The sequence below is a fragment of the Arctopsyche grandis genome, chromosome 6, assembly GCF_051622035.1.
Source record: "Arctopsyche grandis isolate Sample6627 chromosome 6, ASM5162203v2, whole genome shotgun sequence".
Lineage (NCBI taxonomy): Eukaryota > Metazoa > Arthropoda > Insecta > Trichoptera > Hydropsychidae > Arctopsyche > Arctopsyche grandis.
This window is the reverse complement of record NC_135360.1, coordinates 25,430,096-25,453,388: the sequence shown is the minus strand read 5'-3', so window position 1 is coordinate 25,453,388 and position 23,293 is coordinate 25,430,096. Positions and strand designations below refer to the sequence as shown.

Sequence of the window (23,293 nt, the reverse complement as noted above, 5' to 3'; positions counted from 1 at the left end):
ACCCACATAAAAAATTTGCATACACTTTGACGCGAAAGTAAATATTTGCGCGGTCGTGCGAAATGTATGCGAAACAAGGGGGGGTTGTAAATTGAGAGTAGCAATGGCCGCAGAGCTAATCATAGACTGGTTGCGCGGTGGGAATAAACCAGACAATCGAGAGATGGGAAAATTATAGGGGGTGAAAAGTTTCCCGACGCAGTCTATTAGATTATATTAGGGTAACAGTTTTGCTCCAAAGTTCGAGCAACATTTACACGTGAGTCGAGATTTGCGTATTAAAGGTATCGAAAGAGAATTAATATAAACTGTTAGTCTATAACGAAGATATTTGTATGTATATCTATGTATGTACAATAGATAACGAGAAAAGTTTGTCGGTTTATCTACTACATATTTAGATATTCAGTGTAGGCGAACAATTTGCACAGTTCATCTCCTTTAAGTTACATATCAAATAGGTAAAGGCTTCAAAGGATTCAGTCGTGTGCTATTGCTTTGTAAATATTTTGTGGAAATGTCTGGAAATGTGTAGGTATACAATTATAGATACATATGTACTTGTATGTTATAATACATTAATCCAAATGGATCATTGAAGTGTGAGTGAAGCGATGATGATATTGGTATGATATATGCAGATGACGACATCTATTCAAACTATTAGACTATTACGATCCACTTTAATGAATCATGACTTTGTTTACATGTGTACGTAGAATCAAATTCGCGTGGGAACGGTCACTTATGAGCACAAAACCTATTGTCAACATTTTTTTTGCTCTCTTGCCGCCGATCTTGATTATGAGACACGTGTAGGGTTAAAATTAAATTTATTTTTCGATGCGCCGAAACAAACTCATACCAACTAGAACACACTCTACAGGCACCCCGACAAAGCCGCGCAGAACAAAAGTTAATTCTTATATACATACATACATACATACATATGTATGTATGTATGTATGTTATTATTTATATATATATATATATATATATATATATATATATATATATATATATATATATATATATATATATATATATATATATATATATATATATATATATATATATATACATATATATGTACATTATATTTTATATCTAATAACTATTAAAACATACTCATTAGCCATCTGAGTCACGGCTTACAAAATTTAAATTTCTATTGATGAGCACATTTCTATTGATGAGCGGTCCTGCAAAATATAATAAAACCAAAAAGGGCTTGTGTTTATAATTTAATTCAATTTAATTTCGTAGTTTTGTTTTGCTCGGCATTGTCGTGCGCGGCTTCTTCGGGTCACCCACTCCACCATAGCTTACCAACCTAATTATGTATACGTACTCTCTTCTGGGTTTGAAAAATAAATATTACAGAAATATGTGGAAGGATTAGCAAGAAGCGATGATGAAAGTGTTAATTTAACCATCTCATGAGATTTCCCCAAATTAAACCCTATTTTTTGAGCTCGAAATGATTAGTTAGATCTTATTTCATAAAAATCGTCAATTCATTTTTACAAACTGGTCATTTTTTAACCGTACTTATGTATATATAAATAAATAAAATTACTCGTTTAATTTAATAGATAAAATTAAGTATATGAAGTTTAATAGGGGGGTTTTCGCAATTAGCAAATTCTGTAACACCAACAAGGCAGGACTCTAAATGGAAATCTTCACGAATGGGGAGCGCTCGATAATTTTCAAAACAAGATTTTGATTATTTGTTTGTACCTATAATACATTATATGCATACATATCAGAGCCCGTACTAGACATATTGTCACCTGAAATAAAAGGTGACAAAATGTCTAGCTTTTTTTTTTATTTTCAATAAGTATTTCTGAATCATAAATAAAATATTATCCGTATTCAATATGTTTAATTAAAAAAATCATTCGAAATTTTTTTCGAATGTTTGAGAAAGCCTAGTGTAAAATATAAGCTTAATGGGCCACTGTTCGAAGAAAAGTATGTTTAAAAGTTTTCGTATGTACAAATATATTTATTATATGTATTCATAATGGATTGACATCGTTGTGTATAATGAGTTAGAGTTTCTCGAATTCATTTTTACTGATTTTTATGATACAGATTAATATTGTACCACAAAGTTCATGACAATGAAGGAAATTAATTAATTTAAAACATTAAATATATTCAAAAATAAAACCAATTTATATAAACTATCAAAGTAGAATTACTACAGTTTTATCATCAGAAGGACATGCAAAACTGAACGATTTTTAAATTTACGAAAGGGTTTTTATTAATTTGCGAAAGATTTCTCACGAGAGAGAGAGAGCAACGTTTCCGGATTTCACGAAAGGGAGCGGCGTTCTCATGCGCTCTCGATTTCTCTCCATTTCGAGCCCTGCAAGACAATAAAACAACCCATTGATAAATTTTAGGTGCGGCGACGGAGTGGTTCTCATACTTCATCGACGGTCGGAAACGCGATCGCTGAAGTTTGACAAGCGGCGGTTGCGAATCGCTGATAAATCTTCTCGTAAAGCTTTCCGCGATCGCTTTCCCAGCGTTTCCTCAACGTTGACCGCCTCCGGTTTAATTTATCGCCAAGGACCAGACATGCGACTGGCGTAGATCGCGTGAACCGAACCGGTGAAGACAAACGATAAGCTTTTAACTCGACACTTAAAAACCGTAATCCTATACATTTTTCATCGCTCAAATACATACATACATACGTTTTCGTACAAATGTACATTATTCGCTTGTATATAAATCATCGATCGACAAGTTTAAAAGCAATTAAACCGGAAGTAAAAATAATAAACCACTATAAATAAATTCCGTATTCACTTCATGATGCCTATAAAAAAATTACCGAATATAATGGACATAATAATAGCGCGGTGGCGCGGATGATGAATGTTATGCGATACTTATCGAAAATTGTATTTCAGACCGCAGGTCTATTGGTTCGGAAAAGTAAGTAAAATCTGAAACGAATTCAATAACGTTGACTAATTAGAGCTATGAGTCAATATTCAGGGTTTGGCATGGCGTGAGTAGAATATTAAATTTAACCTTACCTATTCATACACGCATTATTTTAGAATAGGAAAATAATAGCAAGACGTAAGGAAACTAATAACAAGATAGTTGGCCTCGATTGAAAATAATTTATTCTTAGTTATCTGTAATGCTGCTGGTCAGACTTGGATATTTGTGACTCCAAGTCGATCGTTTCCTAACAGAGTTTGCCAATTTTTCTGATTTCATTTTTGAAACGGTTCCTCCATTAAATTAGCTAAAGCCCTTTATGTCACCATTATTTAAGTATGATTTATATACAATACAATTTATGTACAAAATTCATAATGTCTCGTTAATTTCTAGTTTTTTAGTGTCTCGTAATTCAGCGACTTGTGTAGTAAAAATGCTGCATTGGCCAGGTAAGTTTGTAATTGGCCAAAAAGGCGCATTAGGGTTTAACTATTAGGCCCTCCTGGTATGTTTGTATATAATTATGTAAAAATAAATAAATAAAAAAAATCCCACATACATATGTAAATAAAAATATAAATACAATTTCAACCCGTTACCTATTACATCGTCATATAATGAAAACAAATTATACAATATAACGGTACACGACAATGCGAAACATCTCACCGTGCCAAGTTTTACACTAACTACTATACAAAACCCAAAATTCTAACGATATGCAATCCACATACAATTCCCAAATGCAACACAATCACATTCACACACGCACACAACAAGTATCAAACTTTCCAACGAACGTCAAGTAATTCAGAGCCGCGTCAAAGCCCAAAGATGTCACAAGTAAAGAGTTAAAAAGTACAATTTGAGATGCATATATATGTACATACAGTTTGGTCGGTGCTTTGTTCGTGCCATAGAACTACGTGCTACCCACGTTATTTCAGTGTTTATGTGTTGGATTTGGGTGTCGATACACGTATCGATTGCGGTCAGCTCGATAATGGGACGGAACCGCACACGACGGGTCGTTGTATATACGGACGACCCATCCGGTTATCCGGTTGATCCTCGACATCCGGCACCGGAGTAAGATAACACGCAACGGAACGTATAGGATTGGTATCCGGACTGTTTATCGGCGGACTCTTCGCCGCGAGGGACTTATGGGTTCGGTGAAAGATTTAATATTGTACCACATAGCGGATGTCAACGAAGGAAATTAATTAATTAATTTGAAAATTTGGCTTTCATTTCGACTTGGAAACATTAAATATGTTCAAAAAATACAACAAATTTATATAAACGATCGAAGTACATACATATAATTACTTCTACTTGCGAGGGTGCAAATTACCAGAAGTCGCGACATGGAAAAATATCTTTGCAATATCTATAAATGTATTAATATGCTGTGTCAATATATAGTAATTAGTTTTTCAATCAGTCTGTGGAATTGTGTCAAAGTTAATCTAGTGCAGGGGTTCCTAATCAGTGGGGAATCCCCCCCCAGGGGGGTGAAATAATTAGATTCTTATTCTTACATTTTCCTTCTCATAAAACTATATATTACAAGCTTTCACACTTAAAACACCTTTCACACTTATACACCTTTCACACTCAATACACAATTTTACGTCACTAATAGATTAAAATAAATTAAAATATGCGACGCGACTAATGATCTGTTTGGGCCAAAAGCCACGGCACATTATCAATGGAAAAGAAAGGCCGCAATGTGTTATTTGTATTAAAGTTCAAGCAAAGTAAAAAAAGTAAAAGTTCAAGCAACATTGAATGTTCAATGTTGAATGTTCTACAACATATGTATGTACATACGTACAAGAAGAAACGCTTTTTTGAACATCATGAGAATGCTCTCAAAAAAATTAAACTGGATATAACAAGGAATTTTCAAGAATAAAAGGAAAATATTATTGAAGCTTCCTATGTTCATATGTGGTAGCACTACATATAGAGATAGAAAACCAGAAATAAACGTATACAGTTAGGGAAACTTTGGTCAAACCCTGTGCTCGGTGTATTCGTTAATGCTAAACCACATTGCCGGGTTCGATCCTGTGGGTTGATCTCGTTTAAAAATAATATATTCCGAGTATTTGCGTAGTGCTGCTGGATAATTGTGAACTTCTCATTTCCTATCATAGTTAGACAATTTACCTGATTTTATTGTTGAAACGGTTCCTCATAAAAACTGACAAAAACCATCCTATCCATTATGTCACCACTATTTGAATGTAATTTATAAATCTATAAATTTATAAATTATAATTTATAAATCTATAAATTTATAAATTATAATTTATAAATCTATAAGCTCAGGGCTAATCTATAATGGCCTAATGGGAAAAATTATATTTAAAAAATGGTGGAAATTGTGTTGAAAAATAGATGGAAGAAACAAAGAGGGAGTTATATTCTGTGAAAATTGGAATGGAGAAAAAAACGTCGGGAATCGCTGCTGTGAATAATCGTAATAAATGAGATTATCGCTAATGATGTTTATAAAGCAAATATATACTATGTACATATAATGGTGACAAAAGGAATTTTTCATCTTCAAATATGAAAACAATTTCTGCAAAAATTATACATAAAATTAGGAATGCAATCACAATTTATTATAAATAATATGTTTTGAATAACTCGGAACTGATATTAGAAATTGAATCTTTCGTGCTTAGTGAAACGCAATATTTAAAGTTTTATCTACTGAATAATTTATGAAATGTTAGCTAATATGTTAGAATTGAACTGTCTCATAAACGTACGTATTGGTCGTAAATGGGCGTTGCAATTTAAGAAGAAAAAAATGCAATTTTATTATTTTTGCTAAAACTATTTAAGATATACAAAATAAAAAATTACAATGAAAATATTTATTTAAATAATAAATCGGTGAAAAGTCAATCGTTGAAAAGTCTGAAAGCTCATAGGCGCAGCAGGACCATCGTCGACATTTCTCTTTTGTACTCGACAAACAAACGTAAAGAAGGATTTTCCACATCGTCGACCAGATACGCCGGGAAAAGCACGCGCAATTTTCCCGCAGCTTTGGCAATTCGTTTGAAAGGCGCTGTGACGAAAAAAAAGAACAATAATATCCGAATCTGCGACTGCCGCACTCGCATTTTGGAGATATACCACAAATAATTCAAAAGTGATCGTTTCCGAATGGGCGAGGGTTTTCGAAATCCAGTTAAAACTTTTACCGACACATTAAATCTGAAGCCGGAAAACCGACGCGTCGACTAGCGAAAATCCGATGGAAAAACCTTTTAGTCTCACCTGTCGTCAGTCGATTGAACAGTAACGAGACGACGATTATAAATATGTGTATATATAATATACATTTTAAAGTTCCGAACGATTTAAATCGAAACAAAATGGCGTGTTACAAATTTTCTGAATACTGTATGTACTGTACTGTATTTTTTTGGTTGCGACATTTCATGATTGAGCCCAATTAGATTATCCGCTCGCTTTTTTGGTATTGTTTTTTTTTTTTTACTTGAGCTCCATTAACCCCGAATTTTGCTGGTAAATATTTGAAATATGTTACTTGATGCAGAACGCAAAGCGAAGTGACGTGGCGAGTAAAAAATTGTATAAAAAAACTGTCTATAGCGATGACCTCTAAATTTGAATCAACTATTAATGCGAAGAGAATTTCGATTATGGTTTAGGTTGAAACAAACGATCACTTAAAGGTCGATTTATGTTATAAAATATAATGCAACCGTACATTGGAAATCGTTATTTTTGTATACCTTAAATATTTTACTGTACCTACTACTTAAGGTCCACTCCCATTCCATGCAAAATAAGTCCCTGCTTTTTTTTCAAGTTTTTCATTTTTTAACACACTTTTCCTGAAGAGTGGGGGGTGGTTTTTTATAAATCAAAGACCCACTTATTGAATATGAGCAAAATCATCAAATCACCAGCATTATATTATTGTAAAGGTAAAATAATGTGAAAAAACATTTCATTTCATTTACAATATATGTATATAACTAGTAGTTAGCATATAATGCTTTGAACAAAGTGGTCACGGGTTCAAATCCACTGGTTTCTGCTGGCTAGACCTTGGATTTGTGACTCCAGGTCGATCGTTTCCTGTCAGAGTTCAAGCCAATTTATCCGATTTTCATGGAAACGGTTCCAACAAATTGACAACCTTACCCATTTTCTCGCATATCTCGAGATTTCAACAATCTAGGATTTCGCAGATTTGTATAAAATGCTGCAAATTAGCAAATTTGACCATAAAATGTCTCTTAGGATACTAATTGATATTTATTTAATACTAATAATATTTGTATCAAATGAACAATGTTTCTGGCCGGGAAGGAACATCGAGATTACCTGTTGGAACTTGGTATATTGGTATAAATTAAAAAATAAATATATCCAATGTACATATTTGCGTTAGTCGGGCAGATGGAATCTTCTGACTCAAAATCTAAATTAGGCTAATATGAGATAGTTGAAAACTGCTAATTAGAATGGCGGACAAACATACATACATATGTATGTACATATAATGTTTATATAATCCCATAGAAAATATTTCCACCGATAAACTTCCCATACAGTTAGTTCAAGCCATCATCACCCATCAATCGATCAGTATTTACATAAATAATGAACATTTCCCCAGGTCAAACACCATAGCGGCAGTTATCAAAACGCATTACAAGCAATCAGATACAAACGTTAAATCACCATCAAAACGTGCATAGTACATACATACATACATACAGTCACTCATCAACCTGTGTACACGCACTACATATCACCAATCGCCAATTAAGCTTCGTGAAAAAAAAACCGTCACAATTAAGAGAGTAGATCCAATGTTTACGCATTCTATCGGCCGTCCGGCAACACAATACCGTGCTTCTTGTCGTTGTCATAGAAAAAAGAAGAATCCCAAGTGGCTGTGGTCGTTCGAGAAGATTGATTTGACAGGCGGCCGCCCGGGCGACCACGACGATAAATATACTGACTGCGAGGACCCATCCATCATTGCACATCCTGACAGTGCAAACTCTCCCGATGCACCGCCAATAAGTCTCGAGATGTGCATTAGTAAGTCGAGAAGGTTTGCTCGACCTCCCCTCCCCTCTACTTCCCCTGTGGCATGTCTGAATATACTTTGGAGCATGATGCATCGTTCGAGACAGTTTTGCTATTCAAATATAATATTACCGTTGAAACTTATGCATGTACATAAAGAGCTCAAATATGAAATAGATCGATTTGTAATATTTGTATGTAGTATACTGAGAATTGTACCTACTTATGTATTTGGTGGTTGATGAACGTTTCGGATAAATATTGAATGCCAAAGTTTGTATCGAAGCTACATATGTACACTACATTCCAACATATTAATATTCGAACCAGTCAATCTGAGAAGTTGCTCTTGAGATTATCATTCAACAGGCATATACATACGTATGTATGTACGTACATACGTATAAATATGTAGATAAGTATCTCTGATGTTTGGATCTCTATTGAATCGAAATGGAGTCTTTTCATTGTTGATTTATGTAATAATGAGGATTATTCAAAAGTTCAAGGCTAGTCCAATAAATATGGTGAAATAGTCAAATAAATAAAATGTTGATTTGATGAAGTTCGCCTAGAAAGATTCAGAAGCATTTAAAGCATAAAAATAATCTAAGAATCATTTGGTCTTTGGCTGACATTTTAAACCATATGTAACCAGCAGTATATGCGTTAATGCTAGCCGCCGAGGAGTTCCCGGGTTCAATCCCTCGATTGAAGAGAATTCATTCGGAGTATATATGCAGTACTGTTTGTCAGACTTAGATAATTATTACTCCAAGTCGATAGTTCCCTATTAAAGTTTGCCAATGTATATGATTTCATTGTTGAAACCGTTCCTCATCAAATTGGCCAAACCATCCTACCTACTATTTGAAAATGATTTCAAATTTATAATATATAAATTTATATATGAATGTTTCAAACTGAAAGCTGTTTTGGTGAGATAGAAATAGATTATTTAAAGTTTTAAACACTCCTAAAAATCTTTACGCGAAGGACGAATCAAATCATACGCTAATCCATGAAGATTCTCATCATTTATCCTTTTGCATCTCAATAATTTACAACAAATCTTCACCCTTGAATTATAATTATAATAAAACTTTCCTCTTTAGAAAAGCTGACTATGCTACAATTATTCCAATTTTAAGCGATATCAATTGGAATTCACTTTTGTCCAATTTAAATATTGATTTAGCTTGTAAAAAATTTTACGATACCTTACAAAATATTATTGAATGCCACGTCCCTTTTACTCTTAAATCTAAACGTACCAAATATCCCCCTTGGTTTACATCGTCTCTTATTAAAATAATAAAAGAAAAAAACAAATTCCATAAAAAATTTAAAATTTATTCAAATCCCTTAGATTATCAAAGTTTTTCACTATTAAGAGCTCGAATTAAAAAATATTCTTTAATCTGCTTTAGAAATTATATTTCTCTTATTCAAAATAATATTAAAACTAATCCCAAATCATTTTGGTCATATATAAATTCAAAAAAAAATACCTCCTCTTCATATCCTTCCGTAATGTATTATGGAAATAAGTCGGCTTCACATGGTTCTGAAATCTGTACCATTTTTGCTGACTATTTTGACTCCACTTTCAATAGTGATTCTACCATTAACCTTTCTATCTCTAATACAGATACTTCTTCTTGTAACTTATCTACTTTTCATTTTGACTTATCTACTGTACTCAGTCACATCAACTCTCTCAATGTTAATCTTGGTGCGGGTTGTGATGGTTTGCCTTCTTTTTTCCTTGTTAAATGTGCTGTCCCATTATCTCTTCCCATAACAATCCTTTTCAATCTTTCTATGTCGAACGGTAAATTTCCTGACTATTGGAAATTATCTTACATCACCCCTATTTTTAAAAAAGGTGATAAGAATCTTATTGAGAATTACCGTCCTATATCTAAACTATCTGTCATTAGTAAAATCTTTGAAAAAATTATCTATAATTTCCTTTTCTCCAATTTCAAAAACTACATTATACCTGAACAACATGGTTTTTTTAAGGGGAGATCGGTAGAGACTAACCTGCTTAATTTCACTAGTACTCTCACATCTTATATGGACAAACGAATCCAAATAGACGTCGTTTATACGGATTTCTCTAAAGCTTTTGATAAAATCAATCACAACCTTTTACTCAATAAACTTTGGTCCCTCGGAATCCGAGGAAATTTATTTCGTTGGATCTCTTCGTATATACTAAATCGTCACCAAATCATAATTCTCAATGGTTTTAGATCATCACTTAGACATATTCCTTCCGGTGTCCCACAAGGGTCGCATTTAGGTCCCTTATTCTTTTTACTCTATATTAATGATATCTCATACATCTTCAAACATTCCTTTATACTTCTTTACGCTGATGATTTAAAAATTTACAAACCTATATACACCATAGACGATTGTCATAAGATACAAGAAGATCTAGATAGATTCTCTATATATTGTTTAAATAATGATCTTTTTATTAATCTAGAAAAATGCTCTATTTTAAATTTCACTAGAAATAAGTCAATTATTACTAATCAATATCAATTAAATCATTCAATCCTTAACACGTCATCTTCTATTAAGGATCTTGGTGTAATACTCAATGATAAACTAGATTTCTCTGAACATATTTCTTTTATTACCAACAAAGCATTTAAATCTCTTGGATTCCTACTCCGCTCAACAAAACCCTTTAATGATCCTTACGTACTAAAATTACTTTATTTTTCCTTTGTAAGGTCTCACCTTGAATTTGCCTCAATTATCTGGTCACCTTTTTATTTATCCCATATTAATTGTATTGAGAAAGTTCAACTTAAATTTATTAAATCCTTACGCTACCTTTTTCCTACCTATACCCATTCTACTGTTTCCGACATTTTAAAAATCCTTTCTTTTAACAATCTTTCTGTCAGGCGACGACATTCTGATGCTATATTCTTCTTTAAGCTCATAAATGGTTTCCTTGATTGTTCTGATTTACTGAATAAGGTTAATTTCAGAATCCCAGTTCGATACCCTAGACGCGTTGCACTCTTTTCACTTGATCCTTTCAATACTAATTCCCAAAAATATTTTTATCTGCAGCGCGTTTATCGTATGTTTAACGGAGAGCTGAATGAGGTTGATCTGTTTGGTATTTCCCTACATCAATTCAGGTCTAACATCAAGAGAATCTTGACCGATTGATTCATTTTTTCTTCTATTCTATTTTTCCAATATTTCCATTATTTTTATACTTTAGTTTAGTTATGTAATGTGCTATTTAATCATATTATAGCTTTCATTCCTTTCCATTTCATTTGTTTATTTTGTATTTACCTTTTTCATTTGTTTTTTATATTTGTAAATTTCAATTTCTTCTTATATTCTATCTTATAACCTTTTCCAATTATTTTAATACTATAGTTTAATTATGCAATGTACTACATATTTTGTCATGCCTTTATTCTTTACTTTTTAATTTGTTTTCCTTATATTTATCTTTTTCATTTTTGTAAAATTCTATTATTGGACTCGGGTGTTACATATATTATTTATTTACTTTTTGTGTTTTTTATACCTATCTCTGTACATCCTGTCTGTTGATTTTTCAATTAATAAAATAAAAAAATAAATAAATAAATAAAATATTGAAACTTCTTTACAATGTAGCAGAAAAGATAAAATCTGATTAGTTTTGTCATCCGTACTTTATATCGTACGTGGCACGTGTGTTCAACGTACGTTTTGATAACACGTCGTATATCGGAAGAATTTGGCACGCTCGAGTATTTTAAGATCGTTCGCCAGCTTTCTCCATAGATGAAATCTCACGTTGACGGACGAAATACGTGTAGTGAGAGAGAGATGTATGTAGGTAGAAAGAAGGGGGAAAAAATAGGGAAAGAAGAACGAAAACCGGGAAGCTTTTATTATGCGAAACGCTAAAAGCGTACGTAGTAGGCGCAGAAAGTGCACAAACGGGGTAGAACGTTAAAGCGAAAGCGAGAGATTTACGGTTGCCGTTAAATGCGATAAAGCTCTTTTATATGCGAGGAATAAAATTAGAACCCTGACCGAAATTAAGGATATGTTCCATTCGAGAGATTGAGCCTTTTAGAATTGGTCGAATTCGGAGTTAAGAATCCATAGGCAAGCACGCAAGCTCGAAAACCCCATTTCTCTACTTAAACAAACCAGCAACCAAAGAAAAAAGATACAAATATCACATAAATTGTATACTTCAGCACAAATAGAATGTCGATTTTATCTTCAAGAAATATTTTAAGCATTTTGCCAATATTGACGTATGGGTGTGAAACTTCGTTATTGAATGCCAAAATTTTGCATAAAGTTCAATGCATTCAGCCAAGTATATAACGTTGTATTTTGAGAGAAAAAAAAACAAGCAAATGTGTGAAAAGTATTTAATTGGCATAGTGGAACAAGCGAAATGATTGAAATGACAATGGACAGGATAGTAGAAGAAACGCGTACGAGAGAACTCGAACAGTACCTGGCTGTAAATGATGATGCTGATGAAATAAATCCGATACAAAATACTTTAAGTGCGAAGTGCTGTGTAATACTATGTGCGAAGTGCATTAAATACAATTTTTTAAAGCACTATTGTAACTTTTGAAACATGTATTGCTATCATATATAATATGAACATTTGATTTTACGTTTAAAATATGAACAATTATAAACCAAACTATCTCTACTATATAATTTCGAAAGAAAATTTGTATGTATGTATGTTTTGGTTCGTAGAATCCGTGACGTTAAATTTAATTAAAAAAAAAACAAATGAATATTCATAAAAAATAAAATAAAATAAAAGTATTCAAATACATTTAATAAAATGTTTACTATTAGATTAGCCATGTTTAAGCGGTTTATATTACAAATACCGAGCGAAGCCGGGTAAAACCACCAGTATATTATATACATATACATATATGTAGACAGATTGAGATGACTTGTAGTCTTGGAATGGCAATATTGACCACCTGGCTACATGACAAATCTGTGATAAAGAGCACCATCTTTTACCATTGCCTGGGGTACGAGCGACTGTAACAGCCCCATTATGGAGCACGCGGATAACTCTCCTCGTGAATAATGTGCGGGGCTCTCAAGGCATTTTATTATGCCCGCACGGCTAAGTAAGGGACGAAACGAGTGTCTGGAAAATCTGGACCCAGAAATGAAATTAGTGTCTGAAGAGACCAGATGCCGAGTCGACCGCCCATCCGGAAAACTGCTGGTGCGGAGCCAAAGACGCTGTATGCGATTTTACCAGGTTATATTATGTATAAGTAGAAATCTTAAAATATTTCAGAATTAATGTTTTAGTCGAGATTTTTAACATATCTGTAACTTGGGCCTAGAAGTAACTTGCCTGACGTAACATAAATCCGTATATGACATGGATTTTATAGCGTTTCGTTTATGGCTTTTAATATAATATAAGTCGTAAATTTAAGAACTGAAAATATATAACTACTAGTGAATAGCCCGATGAAACATCATCGCATGGGTATAAAATTATTATATACTCGTATAAAACTAAAAAAAAAATCCGGAACCGGAACCGTTATTTTCGTAGACTCTCATAGATAGTTTTCAATTCTTTATTTGTAATAATTTTCAATTCTTAAAAATACGCAGACTCCCATAGAGAGTTTTCAATTATTTATTTAAAGACCTATTTTTTTCTATTATTATTAGCTATCGCCCCGAGCGATACTGCAAATCGAAATCGATTCACTCGATCCATGACACCCGACTAATTCCGACAACTACCGAAGATATGACTCCGTTTTGATTGGTTGTCCATACGTTCTGTACGATTATTGAATATTAACGTTATTTAGAGCAGCCTTTATATCCGTATCATGGTGTACTGGTCAGTGTATATTGATCTGGGCGCGATGGGGGTAGGTTCGAGTCGGCGTCCTGGAATTGATTTTTTTTTTTCAAATATCGCTAAAATATAAATTAATTTCAATTTCAATAATTTCAATTAAAAATATATATTTAATTGTTTTATATGAAAAGAAAAAAAAATGGTTCAAAACTTCGATAAATGAAATTATTAAAATTATGTATTTTTATATGGCGAGAAGGAATATTTCAATTAATGTTTAAAAAAAAAAGGCGAAATGAAAAATTGGATTTGGCACGATGTCCGAGACGATTAGCTCATTTAGACCCATATTCAGGCTATTTGGGGTGATCGGTTCGAGTCGCGACAAAGTCGTCTCGTCGAAAAATGAATAAATCGATTTTTATCGATTCGTTCATTATGTTCGGCGAGAGTTAGGACACACACACACCCACACACACACACACACACACACACACAGATTACCGTCGTTATAGATATGATGTAGTTCTAGTTCAATTGACTAGAAGAATGAGGGGTGATCTAATTGTCCTATGGTAAACCTTACGTTTAACAATAACACTCATCTGAGAGGTCATACTCTCATAATCCAAAAATATATTTACTTCAAATTGATTAGAGATCCTTTTCAAATAGAGCGGTTACATTTTGAATACTCTATCCAATGAACTATCCTTTTTAAAAATTAGCTTGATGGTTTCATTAAAATAAATGGGTATTTGTAGTTCTTCCTTTTTCCGGTTTGTCTTTTATATTTTCTCTTATTTTTTCCTTCTATTTTGAGTTACATATTTATACTCGTTTTGTTTTGTTTTTTATCTTATTTGATATTTGTATTTTTTTATTATAACTTTATGTATTAACAAACTTCTTGGGTCCATCATCTATGCCACTTTCGCAAGTATTCTTAAATAAATAACTAAAAGTAAGTACTAATAATCAAAAAACTATTATTAGTCCGATATGAAATTATTACTAGAGCCCGGAAACTGAAGGGGCTGTTTATTGTTCAAAGATTGTAAATGCATTGTTAAAGGTTTGCCGAACCTTTTTTACAAAGCATTTACAACAATTGAATAATAGGCGGCACGTTTCCGGCCCCTTCAGATTCCGACCTCTAATTATTACGTATAATATCATCCCAGTCGTCATCAAATACACTCGAATATTATTAACGATTTATATAAACCGACATTCAATATATACGATGTAAATTAGATACACAAATAATGAGTTCTGCAAATGACGACACATAAAATATTTGAAATTATTGATTTTGGTCACGGTGTATCATTTGCGCATTAAAATACAGTAATGATTGGCCTTTTTCATTATACGTATAATAAAACAACATTACAAATTATGTATGTACAGTAAAAAGAAAGTACAAGGACGAGAAATCGTATAAAGTGAAAAGTAGGTATGAATTATAATTCCATTAGCATTGAAGCAACTTATGAATCCATTTGTCGCTTTGTAATAATCACGAATAACGGAAGTATAATAGAGTTAATTTTCACACGTTAATTATACGTACATTTGTCAACAAAGGCTAAGCAGAATCAGCACGAGAAATCCTCACCTGTAACAAACGAAAAAAAGGCAAATATTAAAACAATTGTCATTTGAACATAATAAAAACAGCACACAGATCAGAATAAGCAGAGCGGTAAGCGCATTATCCAGTTATTATTGTGTTTAACTGTTACGTTTAACCGACGATAAGTAAAAGTTAAACGATGACCCGATTACGCGATGCGGAAAATAACGGAATCCCGACACAATACACTGTTTTTATACGAGCTCGCACATTCACACGCAAACTATTCATTTACAACGGCAACAACAAAACCAAACAACTTTGCTTTGTTATTTGTGTATAGATTCGTTTCAGCAAATGCATAATGCGAATAGATCCCGCTGAATCAACCTGTTGCATCGCGTAAGCCGGTCGTTTACCGGTAATAATATAATAACATACGTAAACGAGCAGTTGGAGAGTTAAATTGAACCATTTGTTGCCTGACCCAAGACCAAGTAAGGCTAACCAAAGACTGGCTCTCAACTGGACTCAACCAGATCAAGGTTCAGTGCACTTGGGTGCGCCGAGGTAACATTCATAATTTTCTAAGGTCAAAAACAAAGCATCGCCTTCTTGTGGGTTTTATGGGGCAGATGTTAAAGGCAGAGAGCGATTGGAATTGCATGGGTTCGTTTAGTTTTGGCCGAGATTTGAATTGAGTGATTAGACCATTACGTCGAATCCTCTGTGTCGATGCATGCGGTTTGTCCTTTGTGTTTGATCGACCGATTCGTATTCATCGGCTTGCAATCTCGACGGGTGCAATTTGCAATGCGGTCGCCTGGGCAAGTACTGTGCAAACGTATGCACGATTTCCTATGGAATGTGGAATTGGATATGTATAAAAACCATCAGAAATGTGTATTGATTGATTTTATGTTTAAATATAAAACATACGCTTAATGTAAATATATATATATATATATATATATATATATATATATATATATATATATATATATATATATATATATATATATATATATATATATATGATACGTTTATTATTAAGGTAACAATTATTATAATATACAGTAGGCGCGATATGAAAAAAAATACAATATAAATTAGAGAATATGTTTGGCAGCAATAATGACGGTTTTGATAATGATAACACTGAATAACAAAAAAATCACGTTTTTTTCTTACCGGAGCGGAGACTAATCAATGTTTACTAAGTTTGACCCACTAAATTCGAATATGACAATGGTTTTTATTGGCTTCTTCCCATTTATGAGATGTGTTTAAAAAAGTGCACTTTTTACAGATTTTTGCAGTCTTTAACTCAAATTTAGTATTGCTGTGCCGAAAGTGAGTAAATCAATAGTCACATGTTTTTTGTATTGATTGTGAATTTTTATTGCTTTGAAATACATATACATAGTTAATTGTCTAACGAATATCAAAAGTACAACTTAGTAAACATTGATTATTCCCCGCTCCGGTAATTTTTCTGTTGCTCAGTGTAATTAGTTACATTCTGAATTGAAAGCCTGAAATAAAAAAATGAATTTAGCCAGCAGTATTGCTCTGTGGTTGTATTAATGTTAACCACCTACTGGTGCTCACTGGCACACCGCCTGTGGACCTGCTTGTTAACCATATAACCATAAGATAAGTTAAGAGGGTTGACCTTGATGGAAAATAATTTATTCCGTGTATTTATGTAGTTCTGCTTGCCAGACCTGAATATCTGTAACTCGTTGATATTTGTGACTATGAAAACGATAACAAGTTGATCGTTTTCAGAGTTCGTCAATTTTCTGATTTCATTGTTGAAACGGTTCCTCATCAAAAATTGGCAAAAATCATCCTACTTACTATATAAATATGATTTTAAATTTATATATGTACGTTTAATACCAAGTGTCGATTAGGGGCAACCCGTAATGGCCTTACATTTATATCTAGATATATAATATAATATTACAGATTCCAAAATATGTATTATAAACAAGACGAAAGACTGGCCCAAAAAGACCAAAGTGAAATCCTTTGAGTACAAGATATTAATAACTACAAAATTTAAATTACAAGCTGAAAGGACTAAGTTAATCATGGAAAAAGAAACAACTGCACAAAAAACGAGCAATATGGCGCTGGCGCTACCCATGAAGAAGCAGGACTACCTGGAGGAAGATGTAAATAAGCTGAAAAATAATAACTGAACAAAGCTCAGAATTAATGAAAAGACACTGTTGACTTGTATACATATATATTGGTCCTCATAAAAGTCAAAAGTTACATCGCACGTCACCTGAAAACGATTCTCAAAACTACGGTTTCCATTGAGGAGAGTTTTGCGGGTGACGGAACACCATAACGAATGTTAAATGGAAAGCGTTAAATTCTCGACAATTTGGTACCGTTTTTCCTCGAGCGAGTTGAACAAAGCGTTTCGTCGTCACCGAGAATTTAAAATGTTCTCGCATTAAAACCGCGAACCGCACATCAAATTCTAGTTTAACGCTTCAAAATGTATGTACATTTACGTCAGAGGTACTCAACTTATTGTAAAAATGGTTATCCACGTTTGCAGACGAGTCTCTACCTACCATATTTACCAAAATTAAAGACGCCACGACAGACAAACTAACAACATTATGTTCAAATTTGCAATTACAAAGTTAATTTATTTTCAACTTAATTTCTGTCTGGAATAATAAATAAATAAAAATACAAGTAAAAATTCATCGAGTATTACAAATCACCCGATGCAGTTGTATGTATAATATTACTGATAAAATAATTAATTTTTAAAAAATCGATGGAAATTAAATTTGGTTCATTATTTAATAAAATTCCTAGTCCTAAAACATTAAATGCTGCCAATGAAATTTATGATGATTTAGAAACCACCGCAACAGACCAATTGCCAGAGACTGCATGCAAATATATATATATATATGTGAGTACGTACGTCAGTGGTTGCCACGCGGGCTATTTCGGGCGTAGTTCATTTTTCCAGTATTATCCTATTGGCCTATTTTTTTCTATATATGCATGGACAGGGGTTTTCATTACAAAATATGATATGTATTTTAAATTAAATAAATAAACAAGTGCTATGTATTGTAGCAAGTACTATGCTTTGTAATAAAAAAAATCAATAGAAATGTTAATATTTTCGTGGTAAATATTGTAGATAAAGCAAAAAGTTTCCTTTTTCTCTTTGTCGGGGAGGTTTACACCTACTTCTGCATTTAGGCTTGCACTTCTGTATAGGTACATTTAACGACATCGATCCACCCGTCCGTAATAATCAATATTTCCGGTTTTAAACTATTCGGCTCCTTTGAATGTTGTTTTTAAATAAAATGAACATCCTACTGGCAGCTAAATAATGTCTTACTTACAGAAAAAAAAATTTCATACAAAATAGTGATGAACGGGCATAGCAGTTATTAATATATGTACATACATACTTATTATAATAAGTATTCATCGCGATAATTTATTTTCAAAAGATGCGAGAAAAATATCAATTTCTTGACTGGTTTTCATCTTTTATTAGTCGAACAAAAAGGTTCATGCCCAAAATATAAACTACCAAAATATAAAGCCGTTTGGCAACCACTGATGTACGTGAATAACCTTAAGCTACCACAATTTGCTTAAATTTTAATCATATCATTTTACAAAATATTGTTATTTCCGAAATATACGTAAGCCTTCGTTTCACAGATCCCTCGAAACTCATATAAGAACCTCAAGAGGGCCATGAAGCGCCTCTTAAGAACCCATGATTTAGAAGAAGAACCACGAAGAGGAGAAGAAACGGACATTAATATCAATTTGTTAACAACGTCATAAAATCCCCGATAACTCTTTCGCCCCGCGGGTGTATGAGTGCGATACAAAGCGGTTATGCAAATGTTATGTGCATTTTCCGAACGGGTTACAATACGTCGATATACATATGTATGTATGTTTCATACATATAGAGTTTGCGCCACCCTTGAAGCGATATTAGCGCCCCCATTCTATATTCCGGCAATGTCTGAGCCATATTTTCAACGACCAACTCCTTGCTATTTCGCCCTATTAAGGGCCATCGGAAGAGATTTGCCGGAAACGTTTCGTTAATGTGCACGTACTCTCTTAGTGTCCATTTAAGCAAAACTTACATACATTCGCCTATACTCTTGTTTAATACACTTTTCCATGGGAAAAATTGACACGTTCTATTTTCTCACAAGGGGTTCGGGAATTTAATTAAGACGAAAAATAAAGTTGAAAAGAAAGCTCGGTCCATAAATTTAAGCAAGGGGCTACGATGGAGCCCGCCGGCACTTAAAGTTCCGACGGTTCGGGCTAAACATCTGTCAACGTGCATTTTCCCCGAGATACCAGGTTTTTCCGGTGGAAAAAAAATAAATTCCGATGGGAAATCTTAGAGGGAAGTATCGCGGATGATCGTTCCGGAAAATATGATATCATCGGTTCAAGTTTGAAGTCGACGAACTTGAACGTATTAAGACAAATCGCAGGAAGAAAATGCGGTCATTGGAAATGCTTTGGGAAATATTAATAGACTTCCGGCAAGAATTATGCGGGGAAATTAGATCAATCAATTTTCAGCTTAAAGGGGCAGACACAAATAAATATTCCGATAAATAGTAAATTTTATTATATTTAGTTTATGAATAAGGAACGATACATATGTACATATGTATTGTGCTTATACATAGCATGTAGGTTATCATTATTCCTAAAACACTATTGCTGTTTGACATAATTCACAAATTGTTATCACTTATTCAATATGTCTAGCAGAATAAACGTGTTACATGCCACCAGTATTTTTAAATATGGTTAAACTCAAAACATGATATTTAATGTTTTGCGGAATATTTCTCGAAATGGAGACTAGTGGACTTATTCCATTTTCAAATATAACGGCTCATATATCATATAGAATGATTTCCTTTAATATATATTAAAAATTGTCAAATATAGAGTTCAATTATGCATGTTATTTTTATAATTAAGTCCACAATAATCATATCTACATACATAAAATACAACTATAGCATTTAATTTCGTTGTGTATAATATTATAATAGTTTCCGTTTCCAGGTAGCGGAAATTCAAAGAATTAATTTTGTATAGAACTTAAAGCAATTGAAAATTTTTCAACAAAAAATTAATATTATATGTAATATAATATATTTAAAAACAAAATGTATTTTCAGATGTTCATTTATGCAAATTTACAAAATAAAACGCTGAAAATTTTAATAAATTTCTTCATTTACAATGATTAAAACAATGAGTTTATAATATATTAATACTAATTATTATATTAATACTAATTTCGAGATATAAACATATTGCTTTTGTTGAAAATATTTCACAACTCTTTAAAGGTGCATAGGTTAAGAACCTGTGCGTTTTTCCATAAACGAGTATATATGTATAGGTAGATAAATCTAAAAAATGATTTGGCCCGTTTCATAAGTAAAATACTCTTTTAGCATAGATAATAGAGCATATTATGTAAAATGAACAAGGCAATGAAAATGATTTTCAACGGCTGGAAATTGATGCGGAAAAACTTCCAACGATGTTTATCTTACAATATAAAAATTTCTAACCAACACGTAGACAAATTTTAATAAGGAGCAAAGGGAGATGAAGTTTGGCCGGCTTCTTCGTCGTTGTATCTAAAACTTCCTTCGAAGAAAATCTAAATAAACATGACCGTAAAACAGACGCACGTCTCAAGTTTTAAGCCAGGAGAGAACAAAACACACACACACACACACACACACATACAGCGAATAAATTTGCTTAATAAAAAGCACACTGCATTACCACGACGGCTGTGAGGAATGTCCACCCTTGGAGCTGAACCCGGAAGACAGAAGACAGGAAGCAGGAGGTGAGGAAGGAGAGTTGGAAGATAAATAAACAGCAAGCAACTGTAGGTGGGTGGGCCGGGCGGGTGGGGAAGATCTAAACTAAGTGGGGGCCCATTAAAAGTTGCGCAGGGCCCCGGGGAAACCGCTGTTACCTGTCTTCAGACAAGCACCTGGGAAAAAGCCCAGAAATGTCGGAATTCCGGACGAGGTTAAAGGCACATCGCCTGGATGGACCCCCGGGGTCAACCGAGCCAAAGGACGAGGGACACGCGCACGTGAGCGGAACTACATTGCGTGCTGAAACAAAACTCCCGACAAATTTAATGATGTTGTGTGTAAGATAAAGAAAGCTGCGTGGGAACTGAGCCAGTAATTGGATACCACAATACTAACTTCTGAGCTCAAATTGATTAAGTTAACTTGCGACCGAATTTTCAGACGAGTATGGGGTGGGATACGTGACGTCAATGGCCCGAAAAATTTTATAAGAGACTTGAAATCAAACATGTTTATGTTCCAAGAAAAATCATATTCTGAAGGTTTTTAATGTTCACATTTATTTCCTAGGATCCGTTTTATTTATTTTTTTCGATCGCACAATATCATTTTATATGCATATAGTCAATTTATGACGAATTACACAAGCTACGTGAAACTCTATTAGCTAAAACATTGGATTAGGGAGTCAATACATCAATTAACCAGCATCATAGATCAACGGTTAGCATGTAATGCTTTCAATTGTGTGGTCACAGATTCTACATATAATGATAAAACAAAAGGATTTCAATTAAAACAGTGCGTATTCCAAGTGAACATATTAAGTTAAAACAACAGATCACACATTAATAATATAAATATGCATTTATTTATACATTTTTAATACTTTTAATCGGAACTGGGGCTAGATACTAGTGCTTCCAATCCCGGAAGATTACTTCACCACCGGGATTGCGGTGCGAGGAATTTCGAATCCCGGGATCCCGGTGCTAGCAAAGGAAAAAAATGTTCAATTGCATATTTTCATATTTCAAATCGGCTCCATTGCATTTTGCAAACTCTGTCGATGTTTCACGCAAAAAATACTCCTCATATTGGCGTTCTTATTTTGAGAGTTTGGCTACATTCTTTAAATTTTCGGTTCGCATCCATTTCTAGATTTCTAACATTAAATAAAAGACATCCTTTAATGTAATCAAATAAAGTAAAAAAACATTGATTCGTTTTTTACAAATAGTTTGTAACGTCTAGTAATTATTCATCGATAAGAACCCAAATATTGTCAGACGAAAAAATCGAAAGCAAGCTGAAAAGAGGCTAGTAAAAAAAAGAGAACACCTATAATGGGAGGTACCATTTCCGGTCAATTTGAAAATTTGAAAAAAAAATAGCGTCGTATCGATAATAATTTCAGTAACCGATACTAAGTTTCAGTTCGATTGGACGAACGGTGTTCAAAAAATCCCCAAAATACACCGACGTACAGGACAAACATACAGAGTCATAAAGGCACACATGAAAACGTGATCAGTGATCGATTCTAAGTTCGAATCAGTCAAAATATGCTACAAATATCATTGCAGTTGAGCGCAAAATCTGCCACACAATACAGGCCGTTGATACCATTTCGTGGGAACGGCAAGCCGGCGTCAGAACGGGTCAGAGAAAACAAGTGGACTATGACTGTCATTGCTCATCCCACCATTTTTCATTATATAATGTTGTTTTATGTTTTTTCTTTATTATTTTGGGATTGGAAGCCTTACTAGATACACATTTTTGCTTTCACACAAATCTATTTCTGAACTTGTCAATTTGGAAACATACATATGTACATACGTTCCTAGGATTATTTCA

At 33.3% G+C, this 23,293-nt stretch overlaps 2 protein-coding genes across 2 annotated transcripts in view; one reads left to right on the top strand and one right to left on the bottom strand.

Annotated features, from left to right (window-relative positions):
- LOC143913194 (uncharacterized) overlaps positions 1-11,695 on the top strand; it is a 328,592-nt gene extending 316,897 nt beyond the window's left edge. Inside the window, exon 2 of the mRNA XM_077432848.1 lies at positions 11,185-11,695. The gene's annotated coding sequence lies outside the window, so the exon portion shown is untranslated. The remainder of the gene's footprint in view (positions 1-11,184) is intronic.
- LOC143913193 (mannosyl-oligosaccharide alpha-1,2-mannosidase IA-like) overlaps positions 1-23,293 on the bottom strand; it is a 185,124-nt gene that overhangs the window by 65,265 nt on the left and 96,566 nt on the right. The window lies entirely within an intron of this gene.